Raw genomic sequence first — 9,584 nt, 5'->3', positions numbered from 1 at the left:
CCCGCGAGCGCGCCGGGCTGCGTGGACCGGATTCCCGCCCAGCTCGGGTAACCCATCCTGTGGGGGACGCTGAATCCTAGCTCCTTGCTCTTGGGCGAGTGGGCGCGGCTCACTGACCGTGGCCCACTGACCGCCACGTCCTCATTTACGGAACGCAACCCTGATTCCCAAGGCTTCAAGTGCCATTCTGATAGCTTTCTTCCTGTCTCCAAGGCCCTGGGGCCGGAATAATCCCGCTGTAACGTCTCCACCCACCATGGAACGAGCCCAATTTCTGACTCTAGACCCATCTACTGCAGCAGCTCTCTGCCCGCCAATTTGTACCTTTCGATTTCCACCCACGTTGGTCTTTCACACTTCTGCATAAACCATCACGATCCTGGCCTTCCCTAACAGCCTTACCATTTCACAACCATGTGGTCTTTGTTCCCAAAGCAGCTTCCTCTGCCTGAAGGATGTTTTCTCGATTTTTTTTTTTTAGCTACTGAAAGCTATCAGTCATGAAACAGGTCGCCATCCTATGTTAATGGAAGCTGTAGTGAAATTGCCAGTGCAGTTAAGGTGTTAGTTCTAGGAATCTTTCCTGGTTAGTAAACAGATAATGTGTATTTGCTTTCCTAGCAGTTTGTATTTTCAGTATAGAGCCAGATATTGTTAAATAACGGTGCTTATCCTGTCTTCTATTAGACGAAGTACCAAAATAGGATCTGTCTGACTTATGCCATCACGCCATCAGGAGCTCCCAGCTTACAGCCCAGGTCCAAGTAAATTCTCAGCAATACTAAGTGAACCGAGTAGAAGAAACCTGTTGCATCGAAGGCCCTTGATTTAAAGGATACATAGGAAATTAGCAATTTGTTTTAGGGGATGGGGCAGGGAGAGTTTGAACCCAGATTCTGCGTAGGGTTTACCACTTAACTATAACCTCAGCCCCATCAACTACTCAATGCCATGGAATTAAAGCATGTATGCATTTGAGAGCTACTAGATTTTCAGCAAATATGGAATGAACAGCTCACAAAACCTCTAGAGTTTAAGTCTAGTAAAAACAAACACTAAGCTCATGAAAGACAAAACAGAGTAGCTTGTCTTAAGACGAGGAAAGGGTGGCAGCTACTGTTTGGCACATTCAAACTACCAACTCAAAATACAACTTTCATCTCAAAGAGAGTTTATTCTGGAGCCAAATGTGAGTGCCCAGATGTCACTGTAGTAACAGTTTGATGAAGTTTTTATAGTACTAGAACAAAGAAAATTACTTTTCAAATACAATAGTGGAAACATCAGAGAATGGGTTACAGCAAGTAGAACCTTCCTGATAACTGTCAGATATTATCTGATGATGCGCTTAGCTTAGTTGTGAAAGCTAGTGGTCTGCTAAGCCATACATTCCAAAGGAAATGTTGTGCTATATATTAAAAGTAACACAAAAAAAAGTAAAATAATTAAGAATATTGTCCCAGTGGCATAAAAGTAACCAGTGAAGGAAATGGGCATTTAAACAATCAAAACAACAAAACAACAAAACAACAACAACAACAACAACAACAACAACAACAACAACAGCAACACACCTCAGAGACAAAGACAGACACTACCTCAGAGTGAAAGGCTGGAAAACAACTTTCCAAGCAAATGGTCAGAAGAAGCAAGCTGGAGTAGCCATTCTAATATCAAATAAAATCAATTTTCAACTAAAAGTCATCAAAAAAGATAAGGAAGGACACTTCATATTCATCAAAGGAAAAATCCACCAAGATGAACTCTCAATCCTCATCTTCGGTTGGTTTATATACAAGTGTGCAATTTCTAGGCTTGAAAGTAAAATGATGCTATCTGGTGCTGGATAGAGGAGCCTTATTTTTTATTATGGCAGCTTGCTATTTTTGTAACATGGTGATTTGGTTGAATACAATAAAGTACAGTAGTAACTGAAAAAAAAAGAATAAATTTAGAAAAAAAAACCAACAACAACAGCAACAACAACACCCCTGGATTGACTGCATATTTACCCCTGTGTTTACAGATACTTTTTTCTGTGAACCATTACTTATTACCTTTTAATTCTAGTGAGGTTTTGTTTTTTTTTTTTTTTGTTTTTTGTTTTTTTTTTTGTTTTTTTTTTTTGGTTCTGCCAGCTTGCTTTCATAGCTATAATCTTGGTTATATAGAGTGGCTCACCCTAACCCTAGGAAAGACTGATCATCAACATTCAAGTTATCAGAGCTCTTGTCTGTTGGCTACTGGCCAGATCTGTTCTATTGTCTTGGTATTAAGCTAGATTTAGCTGGGGAAAGTAAATAGAAAGCCACGTTGTAAAATAAATTAGATAACAATACAATATTCCTGTAGATTTCCTCTTAACAAGATTATCTGTTTTATGTACAAGACATTAATAACGATGATAGAAGCAAGAGATTAGACTTGTTAGAAATCACAATTTTAATCGGAGGGTGTAGCACAGTAGTAAAATGCTTGCCTAGCATGCATGAAGGCCCTGGGTTCAATCTTAACTCCCATCGCCCAGAAAGAAGTCAAAATGTTAAAATCCTGGTAGCCATAACTGGATCTTACATTTAATTTTGATGACAGAAATGGAAATAGGATCCTACAAGGAGTCTGTGCAGTTCTATTTCCTTTTTATTAGCAAACTATAAATATCATTTCATTTAAAAAGCCCAGCTTATTGTAATGTAGAATACCGTAAGTACTCATTTAGTGAAGAGACTTCAGCACCTAAGGCATAGAACTTCAGGGATGTTGTAGTTATTAGAGGTGGAGGTCTTCTGTATAAATAAATGAAAAGTTAACCAAATCTTCAAGTGCCTCTAGCACTTGAAAACAAACTTTAAAAATTAGATCAGGAAAAGCCAACAGAGGTAAAGTTACTTTCTGTTCGACGTCTGAACATATCACAGGGCATTTTTCAGTGTTTAATTGGTTGGACTCAGTTAATTTTCTGCCTGAAGAAATGCTCTTAACTGCCAAGCCAGCTCTCCAGTCCCACGCTTGAATTTTTTTTTTAAACATGAAAACTAGTTTTGCGTAAGGTAGGGATTCAACCAAACATGTACAAGAAGATGAATGACTTTGAAAGTTCACGAAACCCAAAATTAACACTATTTAATATTTAGTTATAGACCAAGCGAAATGCTAAATGACATGGACAATTTCTTAAAATGCCTAATTATAAGAGGATTTAAGAAACAAGAAAGAGAAAAGTTACTTGAGATAGACACTCGGTTGTCAGTAGCCTGAAGACGAGTATTATCCAGCATTTCTGAAGCCAGATGTGTTCTCCAATGAAGTTTAACATGTTTCATCTTAGAAGTGTGAGCAAATAGTCATGCCTTTTAGTCTTGTTGTTAAGGCTACAGAGGTGCCTGGATACAGGTTTTCTCCTCCCAGCAGAATGAAGTCTTTGCTGTGATGTCTTTTGAATTCTGTCAGTTGAGGAATCATCTTGTTTCCTTTTTCACTGAGGAAGACTCTGTAACTAATTTTGAATTTTTGGTTACCATAGTTAAAGGTTATTTATAGTAGCACATGCTTTTCTTTACTAGAGATGGTTCAGATACTCTTTACTTAATCTCTTAAATAGACTGCCAAGTACTTTAAACACTTTCCACTAGTTTTTTGAGAGTTCTGTCCATGTTTTGATCATGTTCAACCTCTACCCCTAACTCTTCCCAAACCCCCTCCTTGCTCGCCCACTGGAATTTGAATTCTTTTCTTTTAGACCCTCTCAAGACCAATTTGTGTGGCCTAAATATTTTGAATGTGTACTCTTCACTGGTTCATGGTTGACTTACCAGGGGCTCCCTGTAGCTAACAGTTGCCAATCACTGAACAGCTAGAAGCGTATCGCGTGCACAAATCCCTCTCCATGTTAGGAGTTAGCCTGGATTGAGTTTGCACGGGTCGTGTGCCTGTTACTGCAACCTCTCTGTTCATATATGCAGCTTCTTTGGTGTGTCCAGAAGAGACACTGTTTCCTTGTAGTTACCCACTGCCTGTAGCTTTTACACTCCACCCTGTTCTCAAATGATTCCTGAACTGTGGAAGTGGGTGGGGTGATATATATATATATATATATATATATATATATATATATATATTCTCTTTAGGGCTGAGAATTTGTCAGTCTCTTATTCTTGGCACCCTGGCCAGCTGTGGGTCTCTATTTATCAGCATCTACTGCAAATAGAAGCTTCTCAGAGGAGTGCTGAAAGATGCACTAATTTCTAAGTGTGTTCCAAGTGAAACACACATATCTAAAACTCCAAGGCTAACGTCCACAATTAGAAAAAGGCATGTCTTGATCTTTAAGAGTCCTTCGGTATGGGGCTGGGGATTTAGCTCAGTGGTAGAGCGCTTACCTAGGAAGCGCAAAGCCCTGGGTTCGGTCCCCAGCTCCAAAAAAAAGAACCAAAAAAAAAAAAAAGAGTCCTTCGGTATAAATCATAAAGTTTTAAGACACACCTATTTCCTAAGAACACTACTAAGGCTGTTTAATGTTGCTTGTATGTGTATTTTTAGGGACGACCACTTGGCATTGGTTTATCCTTTTGGTAGCTAAGTCCTGGGGAAGACTAATTCTTCTTCTCATGGCAATTGTCAATTGCTGGTAGTTCTTCATCTAGGGATGGAGCCCCAGGAGATTTTCCAAATCCATGTTGGCATGTAAATTGGTGTTACTGTTCAGATCTTATCTAGACAGCCATTTTGTTGAAACCAAACACTCACTTTATAAGAAATAGAATGTTTTCTAAAATGGGTAAATCTTAGGAGAAAGTCAAAACTATAGTTAATTTTTTGACAATTTATTGGTGCTATTTTTAATCTAATAGGCCATGCTTTATAAATAAATTTAAATATCTATTTATTAAAATGACTTCCATGACCATGAGGTAATTTAGTAGGAGTGCCCCCAAATAACTGTTAAGGTAATGGCTATCTAACAAGCAGAGGCTTTATCCAGTAGAAAAACAAAACACACAAAAGTAAGATCTAATCACGGGTTCTGAATGCCTCATTAGTAAAAGGATAAAAACATAGTCCTTGCTTTTCGAAACTATTTTTTTTTTCAAATGTTCATTTATTATATATGAGTACACTGTAGCTGTCTTCAGATACACCAGAAGAGGGCATCAAATCTCTTTACAGATGGTTGTGAGCCACCATGTGGTTGCTGGGAATTGAACTCAGGACCTCTGGAAGAGTAGTCGGGTGCTCTTAACCGCTGAGCCATCTCTCCAGCCCTCGAAACTATTTTTAAATAAACATTAGTAAGATTACATCAATACTTACAGAAACCTGACTGTTGCAAAAAGAATCCAGCATTAATTTATCTCAGGTCATTGAATTTTGACCTTATAAATTTTAATAAACTTTACATTATAGTCAACTTAGTTATAGTCATACACTTCAAGTTTTACTTTCACAATATTTCTACAATATAATTCAGCCTTCTAAAATTATTCTCCTTCATTTCCTTTTTGGGACAATCTTTATCTTACCATACAAAGTCTTTTCTCAACCAAAATATTAAAAAAGAAAAACCCCTTGGATCAAAAGTATATCATCTCACACCTATAACCGTTATATGTCCTTTTCTCATTTAATATTTTTGGACTCACCCCATTATTTTTTATATTTTAATAAATAAAATTTAAAGAACAATTTAAAGTCAGATACTTTAAATAAAAACGCAGAAGGCTGTATCTAAAATACAGAAAGCGTATACATGGTGTCTTAGCTTCAGCTATCAACCTGACACAACCCAGAGTCACTTGGGAACAAGAAACATGAGATATTGCCTCCATCAAACTGGCCTTTGGGAATGTCTGTAGGATTTTTTTTTAAGTTGGCAGTTGATGTAGGAGGGCTCAGGCACCCCTAGGCAGGTCCCTGAGCAGTTTCAGAAAAAGAAGCTGAACAAGCTTGTAAGCAGTGTTCCTCCATGTCTCTGCTTCAGTTCCTGCCTCCAGGTTCCTGCCTTGAGTTCCTGACTTGACTTCATTCAATGGTAGACTATAACCTATAGTCAAATAAGCTCCTTTCTCCCCCAAATTGGTCTGGTCAGTATTTATCGTAGCAACAGGTAATCCAGGATAGATTTAATTGGATAGAAATTGGTCCAATTAAAGCGGGCTGCCCATTCATTATCTCCTGTTGCCTAGGTCTTTGGTTTTGTATGCAAAAATACATTTATAATTTTAAATGTTTCTCATGGAGAGAACTGTAAAACTAAGTTATTGTTGGTTACATTTTCCCTAACACTTGGTAGATGAAAGTTTGTAATTATCACACATAAAGTTGGCTGCAGTGTTGGATGGTGGGTGAACGTCTAAGTGCTTCCTACTTTTTGGAAATATTGTTTCTCCTGAAAAAATTCCAAACCTCACTGTGCGATCTCCGGGATGTGCGTTTTTGGATTAGGGTTATGTTCTGCTTTGGGGATTGATTTTCTCCGATTTTACGCTGAGACTCTCTTTTCCCTCTGTGGCTCAAAGTTACCCTAGATTATCTCACTGTTCACAGAAGTGGGTGTGTGCTCAAGACATGAAATCCTTACATGCGTCATTCTGGACACTCCAAATACATTTCCTCTTTCCTATTCAGGAACAGGGGATGTTTGTTGAACAAATTGGAAAATCTCTGTTGTAGGCCTCAGATGCTGTCTGATGATGAGTTCAGCTTTTGTGTTATGAAAGCCAGAGGTCTGCTAAGTTAATATATTCCAAAGGAAACCAGTGCTGTTTCTACAGTCCATAGACTTTACCGAATGACCAGGAAGCCATTAGGTTGGGTACACAGGAGAACAGCAAACCACCACTAAAGGAATGGCTATTAAAAGGGCTAAAATTGGCCCAAAATAACTTGTTTCTGGACTTGCAATTATACTTGATGTTCTAATGAGCTAATCACCTGTGTAGAAGGTTCAGCATGAAGGGGCAGCTTCCTTCTAGGAAGTTTTGATGACAAAATGAAAGGGTATTTGCCATCACTGATGGAGAGCTTTCTGGGGTGAGACGTGGGCTGGACTAAGAGAAGCAAGCAATAGAAGAATCTCAGTGTGGGGCAGAGCAGAAGGTACATGTCAAGGCCAAGCAGGGAACGAAAAACAAGTTTACATGGGGAAAGGATGGCTGACAAGTTTAGATGAAGAATGGGAAGTCTTAACCTGAGGAATCTGAGCTGAAGGTATTGGGAAGTGTGCCTACATGAAAGGTAGCTCGAAATGTAAAGGAACACATTTTCTCAAGCCTACCATAGGAAGTGTTATTTCAACATCTTAAAATGCCTTCTTAGCAGGGTTTCTATTCCTGCACAAACATCATGACCAAGAAGCAAGTTAGGGAGGAAAGGGTTTATTCAGCTTACACTTCCCCGCATTGCTGTTCATCACCAAAGGAAGTCAGGACTGGAACTCAAACAAGTCAGGGAGCAGGAGCTGCTGCAGAGGCCATGGAGGGATGTTACTTACTGGCTTGCTTCCTCTGGCTTGCTCAGCTTGCTCTCTGATAGAACCCAGGACTACCAGCCCAGGGATGGCACCACCCACAATGGGCTGGGTCCTCCCGCCTTGATCTAATTGAGAAAATGCCTTATAGTTGGGTCTCATGGTGGCATTTACACAACTGAGGCTGCTTTCTCTGTGTTATCTCCAGTTTGTCAAGGTGACACACAAAACTAGCCAGTACACGCCTTTTTGAGGTGAGGCACAGTATGAGGCACTGGCAAACCCTTAATGAGTAGGACATCACTCCATACTCAAGGAACTTCAGCCCAGAGTGAAGATGTGCTGTGGCACTCTGTCTTCTGGACATACCAGAAGCCAGAATAGCTGTTATTCTCCCGGAAGACCCTCACATGTTGGGTTCACAAACATTCCCTTGCAGAAAAGAGGGCTCACGTTCCAGTGTGATGGTTTGTATATGCTTAGCCCAGGGAGTGGCACTGTTGAGAGGAGTGGCCTTGTGGGAATAGGTGTGACCTTGTGAGTGTGGGCTTTAATACTCTTGTCCTAGCTGCCTGGGGGGAGACTTCTGCTAGTAGCCTTCAGATGAAGATGTGGAACTCTCAGCTTCTCCTGCACCATACCTGCCTGGATGCTGCCATGTTCCTGCTGTGATGATAATGGACTGAACCTCTGAACCTGTAAGCCAGCCCCAATTAAATGTTGTCCTTATAAGAATTGCCTTGGTCATGGCGTCTCTTCACAGTAGAACCCTATCTAAGACACCCAGATACAAAGTTAACACTTCGTGGGGGTTGGAGACTCCTTTGTGGTGTGCTCTCTAGTATTAGTGATCTATGTTGTGGTAACCCCTCACTCATGTTCCTGTGAGAAACCTCAAAGAACCCATTGGTTCACCAAGCTAGACTTGGGTGGACCCAATTCTTTGCTGTGTTGTTGCCCTACCTGGGGTGAATGGAAAGACTTCCGGGGATGGGGGAATCATACTCTGGCAGTATGTCTGTGAAAGCTGGAGATTCCCTGTAAATAATGTAAATAATGGCCTGACCTAGGAAGAGAAAGAGAATGAAAACCAATCTTGTATAGGAGAGAGGTTTAAAAATAAGAACAGGAAGGAGATGCCACTAAGTCAACAGAGCACGTCAGGCACACACAAAACCCTGGTTTCATGCCCCAGCACCATACGTATTAGGTGTGATGGCACACGCCTGTGTGTAGAAGCAGGAGGCTCAGAAATCAAGATCGTTCTCTGCTACATAGCAAGTTTGAAGCCAATCTGAGATACATAAAACCCTTTCTCAAAAACAAATAATAAAAAGGTATAACACAGTCTGTGTATCTCACTTAAAACTGTATACATATGTACAAGTTCATATATAATTTTTTTAAAAAAAATAGAGGGCTGGCAGGATGGTTCCATGTGTAGAGGTATTTCCTGTCAAGCCTGATGACTGTAGTTAATCCCTGGAATTCCCATAATGGGAGAAGAAAAAGTGTCTGCAAGTCCTCTACTTATGTGCAGTGACAAGCACAAATACGCGTAGGTACGTATGTACACACACACACACACACGCACACACAGAGAGAGAGAGAGAGAGAGAGAGAGAGAGAGAGAGAGAGAGAGAGAGAGAGCGCAAATAAAACAATTAAAATAAGTTTTAGAGTTAGAGATGAAAAAAATTAAGGCGACATTCAAAGATTAAATGTTTGGCCGTGGCTGTATGTAGCGCAACGGTGGAGTGCTTGGCTAGCACACACGAGGCCACGAGGCCACGATTCAGTACAGCAAAATGAAATCTCCAAATGATCCTGGTGCACGAGGATGAGGGAGCGTACGTGGAGCGAGCGTGGCGTGGTGAGTGAAGGCAACAGAAAGAACTCAGGCTGGAGAAGAAACTCAGGACTCTTGGTCCAGGAGGCAGTTGATGGAGACAGAAGTGCATTCTGGGAGAGAAGCAAAGCAGGCCCAACAAGGACCTCAGAATCAGAAAGTAGCCCGTAGAAGGAAAGGATTTAGGAGTGACACGCTTAAGAAATGACACTCCCGACTATACTCAGGGCAAACCAGTCCATTCTGCCTCTGAAAACAGTCCTAGGGTCT

The sequence above is a fragment of the Rattus norvegicus genome, chromosome 4, assembly GCF_021556685.1.
Source record: "Rattus norvegicus strain SHRSP/BbbUtx chromosome 4, alternate assembly SHRSP_T2T, whole genome shotgun sequence".
Classification (NCBI taxonomy): Eukaryota; Metazoa; Chordata; class Mammalia; order Rodentia; family Muridae; genus Rattus; species Rattus norvegicus.
The sequence above is the reverse complement of the archived record's forward strand: the minus strand, read 5'-3'. Positions refer to the sequence as shown.